The following is an 8,567-nucleotide window of genomic DNA, read 5'->3' on the forward strand; positions in this document are numbered from 1 at the left end:
CACACAAAGTATCCATGCGAACATCAATCATCCTTTACTTTCTCACTGGAGTTTGGATGAACCTTGACCATTGTAAACGCCACCACTTTGATGCTTTCAGTATCAATTCCATTATCTGCAAACTTGGGTCGAGCTTGCAATGTAAAACAAAAAGTCACCTGCATTATTGTCCACCCAGCGCCGTGGTTCGTTGAGTTGGAAGCAGTCCCGATCTCTCTGTTCATTGAACACGCGTTTTACTTCCTTTGTTAAACTAAACGTACTCGCCGTCGTTTCCAGTACACCGAAGAAATTTCCAGACATTTCCCAAAAAGACATAATTCCGTGATGAACCAGAGAACTGGGATGACGTGGGGAATTCCACGTTAGGGGTTCCTCCTTCGGAAACATCGCCGGTATCGCAGTGACTCACCCACCGCGCGTCATTCGGCTGATAAAACCAGCCCTTCCAACTTCGACCCTCAACAACTGAGCGCGTCCACAGCGAGCAAGCATGATCCTCAAGGTAAGGTGGCATACAAGATCAAACAGCTTCGCTTCACATCAACTCTATGGTGCACCAGTGCTAAGATCGTTGTTCAATGATGCTGAAGGTTTTACTCTGAAAGTTTTATTTTGAGGAAACATGAGTATATTTATTAATTGTTACTTGTGTTACATGTATGTGTGTGTGTGTATATATATATATATATATATACGTATTTTATATGTATGTGCGTATATATATATATACCTTATCAATAAATACCTTCGATTTGTACCAGCATCTGCAGTTATTTTCTTATATATATATAAGAAAACAAAAGACTTTTTGTTTTACATATATATATATATATATATATAAGAAAATAACTGCAGATGCTGGTACAAATCGAAGGTATTTATTCACAAACTGCTGGAGTAACTCAGCAGGTCAGGCAACATCTCGGGAGAGAAGGAATGGGTGACGTTTCGGGTCGAGACCCTTCTTCAGTCTGAAGAAGGGTCTCGACCCGAAACGTCACCCATTCCTTCTCTCCCGAGATGTTGCCTGACCTGCTGAGTTACTCCAGCATTTTGTGAGTATATATATATATATATATATATATACATACATATAAAATAAGTTACAATTAATCAATTCGCAGCTCAAGCTAGATATGTATTGATCTTTATAGCAGCCAGTCTGACGAAGTGCCTCGGATAGCATATGTTCTCCACAGATGCTGCCTGACCCGCTGAGTTACACCGACACTTTGTACTTTTATTTTGTAAACCAGCATGTGCAGGTCGTTGTTAGTTGTTTGCAGTGATTTCAGTTGAGTAGTTGGAGCATTGTTGCAGATATGAATAATTTGGACTTCTTACAAGGGAATTCCATGTAAGATGGATCTGGAAAATGCACTCCCCTGGACAATCTTTATATTTTTAAATGCCTTTTGTGTCCTTGTGTGTAAACCAGCATCTGCAGTTGTATCTACATCTTGGTCATCTGTAGTTCCTTGTTATTACAGTAATCTTTTGAGTTCAATGTTGGCAATTGCGTCCTACACTGTAAAGTGTTACATCGCAACTCTATGTACCCAAACATTCTGCTGATCCGAGCAGTCAACGCTGCTACTCCAGTAGATGAAAGGGCACAAAGCGCTGTAGTAACTCAGCGGGTCTTGCAGCATCTCTGGAGAACATGGGCAGGCGACGTTTCAGGTCCAGGCCCTTCTTCAGACTCCAGCTCCATGTGTCCTTGTGTGTATTGAACCAGCGACTGGAGTTCCTTGCTTCCACGGCAGTGAGTTGGATGAAAGGTTCAGAATCTCTGCGTGTCAAGTATTTGTTGCTGTATAAACACCGAATCATTCAGCTTCGTATAGAAGTTCTTTATTAGCAGAACACATGGAGTACAAACACTTAGCTGCTCCAAGTTCAAACTCCTCTTCGAATCTGAAGAATAGCTAGAAGCTGCCACAAGATGACCTCGTAGAAACCAGACACAGATCTACAAAATGCATATAACTCATCCATTTGCGCTTCATTTATTGATTGATATTTTGAACATTGTGGGTTCGCGCGCATGGCGGGGATTGATTCGAGTCATCCCGTTACTGAGATCTTGAATCGGATTGTATAAATAACTTAATATATTTAAGTTAAGAGAGACACGTTTTAAATTTTACTTTGTGCAATCAGAGAGCGGAGGAGTTCATTCGGCCCATCGTGCCTGTGCATTTCCTCATGCCTCACAAATAGAATGAATGAAGAGGGACCAATATAGCATTGGACTATAGCCAATACTTTTTGTAACTTTGTCGGCGCCCTGTAGGTGGCGACTCTTTGCATACTTTGTGCAGTGCATACTGAACACAGAATTTCACACTGCCTAAGGTACATGTGACAATAATGTATCATCATCATCATCATCAAATAAAAGCTTCCATCATCTATTTATTGCTGATAGAGATCTGATGGTCGACACAAAATGCTGGTGTAACTCAGCGGTCTGAAGAAGGATCTCGACCCGAAAGTTCACCTATTCCTTCTCTCCAGGGGTGCTGCCAGACCTGCTGAGCTACTCCAGCATTTTGTGTCTATCTTTGGTGTAAAGCGAGCATCTGCAGTTCCTTCCTACAGTAGATGTCTGTCTGATGGTGCAGTTTTAAGTGTTACCATTTCTAAGTTAAGGCAACCAAAATGAGTAAAGTTATTTCAGATATGACGCTGTGAATGGTAATGGTGGGTAGTTTCAGTAATTATTATTTTTGGGTTATTATTTCCTCCACAGTGCCTCGTCGTATTTGTACTGATTGAAACCGTTTCAAGTTCAACGGGGTTGGTGATCAGCAAGCTTACTTACAAATGGACCGATCCAAATACTGGTCAGACATTGTTATGTGAACATTGCCCGCCAGGTTCAGTTGTGCTAACACCGTGCACCAGCACACAACGAACAGTGTGCAGGCCCTGCATAAACGACCAATACATTAAATACTGGAACCGCTACACAAAATGCCGTGCCTGCTACCGGTGCGGATACAATGAGCACGAAACTCACCCCTGCAACAACTCGCACGACAGGGTCTGTCAATGCGACACTGACTATTTCTTCCGGATTGAGTTCTGCCAGAGACATGCCAAATGCACCTATGGTCACGGCGTGGTGATAACAGGTACGTTTAATATTTCCAATATTCAATTTGAAGAAGGGTATCGACCTGAAACCCCACCCATTCCTTCTCTCCAGAGATGCTGCCTGTCCCGCTGAGTTACTCCAGCAATTTGTGTCTATCTTAATTTTTATTCTATTCACCCATCGCCTTGAGACCATGGTTTATCTTTCTGCAAAGCTTGCCCAAACTAAAATATGAATAGAAAGGAGCTGCAGATGCTGGCTTACACCGAAGACAGATGCAAACATGCTGAAGTCACTCAGCAGGTCAGGCAGCATCTCTTGAGAAAAGAAACAGGTGACGTTTCGGGTCTGAACATCTCTTCAGACTGAGAGTCAGGGGAGAGGGGAAACTAGAGGTGTGAAAAGGTATGAGACTTGCTGCCTGACCCGCTAAGTTACTCCATCATTTTGTGCCTAAACTACAATATGTGCAGCACACTAATTCCAGATGAGTGGGAAATTGGGAAGATTGTGTGCTGGTGAAGTTATCCTGAACCAGAGAATGAAATAAATAGTTCGACTGATGAAGTTAGTTCAAAGTAACCGTTTATGTATTCTCAGTAACAAAGCTGAATTTGGCTGTCATTTCAACCACTAATATAATGTTTCATTTAATGAAAGGACATTTTAAGAGGTTGGCATGTAGGAGATAATTCTCAAACAAGTGTCCCACTATTTTATTTGCTTTTATTCTACTTTGTTTGAAAATTAATCGGGTTTCTAAATTCATCATAGACAGGAAATCGATTATTTCTGGGCAAAAATGTTAAACTCCACAATACCATGTATATTGCATTCAATAGCATCTGCATTTCCATAGTTCATCCCGAACAGTTCCATAACAGAGCACTCTCTGATTCACCGACTGTTTCAAGGGACACACTTGCTGGAAGACCATCAACTCGGTGAAGGACGGTCTTTGGTCTGGCCAAAACTTGTTGGTGTCCCAGCAGAGTGAGATGTCTGTCGGGAAATATTGCCGACAGGCCCGATCCAGACAGCAGGAGTACGTGCTGAGGGAGGCACTGAAGCTCGGTGCAGCCAACATCTAGACTCTCTGGGGGAGGACCACAGTCGAGGGTTCCTCTGCTGCTGGACATTGAGGGATAGAGTCCGGTGGAGACCATCAAGGTCTGGGGCAGGGATATCACCCCAGGGGCCACATGAGTGGTATAGGTGTTTTGCTGAGTATGATGCTATTGAATGTGTAGTGAATACACAATTACAAAATTCTTAAGGGGTTGGACAGGCTAGATGCAGGAAGATTGTTCCCGATGTTGGGGAAGTCCAGAACAAGGGGTCACAGTTTAAGGATAAGGGGGAAGTCTTTTAGGACCGAGATGAGAACGTTTTTTTTCACACAGAGAGTGGTGAATCTGTGGAATTCTCTGCCACAGAAGGTAGTTGAGGCCAGTTCATTGGCTATATTTAAGAGGGAGTTAGATGTGGCCCTTGTGGCTAAAGGGATCAGGGGGTATGGAGAGAAGGCAGGTATGGGATACTGAGTTGGATGATCAGCCATGATCATATTGAATGGCGGTGCAGGCTCGATGGGCCGAATGGCCTACTCCTGCACCTATTTTCTATGTTTCTATGAATGTATGAATATTTATGCACAGTTTTCTTTTGTATATATATTTTATTCTCTGAAAGTTCTTTTTTGGATAAAATTCCTACGTGGCATTGTCCATGAATTTTAACTGAACCCTTGGAATTTGTGTTTTCTAGGAACCCATTATCGCGATTCAACGTGTGCGGAATGTCCCAGTGGCTTTTTCTCTCCAACAATCTCTAGTACGGATCACTGCATTGCACACACAAAGTGCACTGATGGTTTAGTGGTCAATGTTCCAGGTAACCTTTACCACGACACCCTGTGTACCTCCTGCAAGAAATATGTTCGACCATCTGTCAGAAACACAGGTGCGTAAAGTTTTTTTTTGTATGGTAACTACAATACAATCACTAAATATTAACATATATGTTTTATGAATTATATTTCGTGAATCAGAATAAATAATTGGGAAATTAGGACAAAGGAGGACCCGGCATGGGGGGGGGGGGAGAGAAGAAAGGTACGACCTGGCTTGGGATACTTTGTAACTTTGTTGGCGCCCTTTATGTGGTGACTCTTTGCATACCTTGAAACAAAGAATTTCACTGTGACTTGTCACATGCGACAACAAAGCATTCATTCATTCATTCATTCATTCATTCATTCATTCATTCATTCATTCATTCATTCATTCATACCAATCTCATTGGAGAGCTGTGTGCAGTTTAGTTTAGTTTAGCTTAGTTTAATGTTGTTTAGTTCAGCTTACTTTTTATTATTCACAAGTGTATGGAGATACATGAAAAGCTTTATTTGTGTGCTATCCAGTCAAAGAAACGACTATACATGAATACAATCAGGCCTTATTTCACAGATAAATGCAGCACTTTACTGTTGTTCAGAAAATCCATGAAAGAGTAATAATTCACGGATAACCAAGCACATTTGCAAACCTTTCTCTGAGCCAAATGAGACGGAAATAGTTGCTTGCTAATCAGATTAAGCAGCTACTGGTGTGAACAGTTTAACGATCCAATACAGGCATTTTTTGATCACTTATCTTAATGTTGCAACTTTATTTTAAGTAGTACATTTTATGGCATTAGAAATGTAATTCGTGTTTTTATAGTCATAGATTCACACAGCGTGGAAACAGGCCCTTTGGCCCAACTTCCCCACGCTAATCAACATGCCCCATCTACACTAGTCCCACCTGCCTGCGTTTGGCCCATATCCCTCTAAACCTGTCCTATCCATGTACCTGTTCAAATATTACACATTATATTACACATTTTTTGATGACCCAAAGTTCTTTACAATTAACTAATTATGTCTGTTTATAACATGAAAGAATATAAACGGCATTCTGCACTCTATATCTTCCCCTTTGCTCTACCCATTGGACCTGAATTTGTCGATTAAATTATGTATCGTATCATTTGATATGAGTGGATAGCATGCAAAACAAAGCTTTTCAAAGCTCGGTACACGTAACAATAATAAATGTGAATTGATGTATTGCACAGTTAAATCATGGAAATGTATGAAATGCAGTAACCAATTGACACGGTTGCACAGTGGTCGAGCTGCTGCCTTACAGCACCAGAGACCCGGGTTCCATCCTAATCACGGTGCTGTCTGTACGGAGTTTTATGTTCTGCCTGTGACCACGTGGGTTTCTCTCCAGGTGCTCTGGTTTCCTCCCACTTTCCAAAGACGTGCAAGTTTGTAGGTTAATTTGCTTCTGTAAATTGACTGAGTGGGATGAGTCCCAGGCATGAGTGGATTAACATACGATGAGCATTTAACGGCACTGGGCCTGTACTCACTGGAGTTTGGGAGAAGAGGGGGGACCTCATTGAAACATACCAAATAGTGAAAGGCTTGGATAGAGTGGATGTGGAGAGGGTGTTTCCACTAGTTGGACTAGCGATCACAGCCTCAGAAATAAAGGTTCCTTTAGGAAGGGGATAAGGAGGAATTTCTTTAGTCAGAGGGTGGTGAAACTATGGAATTCTTTGCCACAGAAGGCTGTGGACGCCAAGTCAATGGATATTTCTAAGGCAGAGATAGACAGATTCTTGATTAGTATGGGTGTCAGGGGTTATGGGAAGAAGGCAGGAGAATGGGGCCAGAGGGGAAGAGATCGATTATGACTGAATGGCAGAGTAGACTTGATGGGCGGAATGGCCTAATTCTGCTCCTATCACTTCTGACCTGATAATGTCTATGCTGAAACTGATGCCAAGTTAAACTAACTTCATACACTTAACATGGGAATTATTGCAACTAATCTATATAGTACATTATTACATTATATTACCTCTCTAACGTGTCTGGAGTTTACAGTTCAAGTAAGATGTTATTGTTTTTTTTGTGATTAATGGAAAAAAAAAGCATAAGATTTAATGTTACTGCTAAAAACCAACACAGGGTGTCTAATAAAAAGTAAAATTATGTTTTTTTCTCTCCTTCAACAGCGTGTGATGATGCACTTATTCAGTTTGTGGCACATCAGAAGATCGCAAGAAGAAAACTCAAAAGGCTTCTTCGTCCTCTTACTACTGAAAATGTTCATAAATTACTTAAGGAAATGTCAAAAGGGAACAGGGATATGATGTATGCAAAGTTATATCCTCTTCTGATGAAATGGAAAGAAACTGTCAACAGTCAATCGTCAAATCTGCCTGTTGCAGAGTTGATGATCTTAATACTTGAAAGAGCAAAGTTGAATAATGTCGTAGCAAAGGTCCAAAGTCGTTTTTGGTGAGGTGTCAGTTAAGGTCATATTTAGTCATTCGCCCTGAATGGTCCCCAAAAGCAGTGTGTTTAAGGACAAGGTATTAGGAAATTGTACGTTGAAAGAGGGTTTTTATTTTATTCCAGGTTCCAGTTCGTTTATTGGCCATTGTTAGATGCAAGGGAGAGAAAGGCAAAAACAAACTTGGTTTCCCACTTTTGCTGTCAATCCTGCAAGTCTGTGCAGCAGCTTACACAGCAGCTCACAGTGGCGGGGTTTGTAGTTTCAAGAGAGTCAAGAATCAAGAGACAAATACTGCAGTTTGTGCGACTTTCTAGCAGAGAGTTGTAAAATATTTCAGACAAAACTTGGGGAGGGGGGGCAGGAAAATATGGAGATTAAAAAAAAGTTTCCCCCAACACTCCCCCCCCCCCCCCCCCCAACCCCCACATAAATAAGCTAAAGAATACTAAAACATACATAAGGGACGAGATAGTTGGCGAAGTCAGCCATTGTGGGCGCCACCCAGTGGTATGAAATGTTGACGAAGTTTCTGTGAAAATTGCGAACACAGTCTAATTGAATCCAGCAAATCATGGAATTATAGGAACTTCCTTGCACACAGATGGTGCTAGCAAGAAATATTTATTGTTGCAAGTGTGATTCTTTGTGCTATCATAAAGATGTATTGGGGCAATTTGAGTTCAACCTGGACTGGACTGATAGCCTATTCATCACCAGGAACAAGCTTCTTCCAGTGATGGCTTTGAACGAGTGATACTCCATGACAAAGAAATGGGAGAAGACATCGTTACAACTAAGTGTTAACGAAGTCTGAAGTTGCAAAGGAACTATCAGCACATGATATTTTACAGTCGCTAATTTCAAATAGGTTTTGGGAACATTACATGCTACGTTATTTCATATGGATTATGTTTCAATCGAACCAATGTTTTTTTAAAGTTTTAATTTATTTTCAATAAACCTTTAAAGGAATTCGAAAGTATGCTGCTTTCTGTGTCTTGACTTGTTTTCTTCAACCGAAACGGGTTCAGATTAAATTCAAACTTTAGCTGAGAAAGCCAGCGATTGGTATACTTAGTTCAGTTCAGTTAAGTTTATTGTCA

At 41.1% G+C, this 8,567-nt stretch overlaps 1 pseudogene across 1 annotated transcript; it reads left to right on the plus strand.

Annotated features, from left to right (window-relative positions):
• Positions 1-493: 493 nt before the first annotated feature.
• Positions 494-8,347, plus strand: LOC144604601 (tumor necrosis factor receptor superfamily member 6B-like; annotated as a pseudogene). Its single transcript, XR_013548747.1, has 4 exons — positions 494-505; positions 2,759-3,143; positions 4,874-5,068; positions 7,181-8,347. The product of XR_013548747.1 is annotated as a tumor necrosis factor receptor superfamily member 6B-like (transcript).
• Positions 8,348-8,567: the final 220 nt, after the last annotated feature.

The sequence above is a fragment of the Rhinoraja longicauda genome, chromosome 22 (genome assembly GCF_053455715.1).
Source record: "Rhinoraja longicauda isolate Sanriku21f chromosome 22, sRhiLon1.1, whole genome shotgun sequence".
Taxonomy (NCBI): domain Eukaryota; kingdom Metazoa; phylum Chordata; class Chondrichthyes; order Rajiformes; family Arhynchobatidae; genus Rhinoraja; species Rhinoraja longicauda.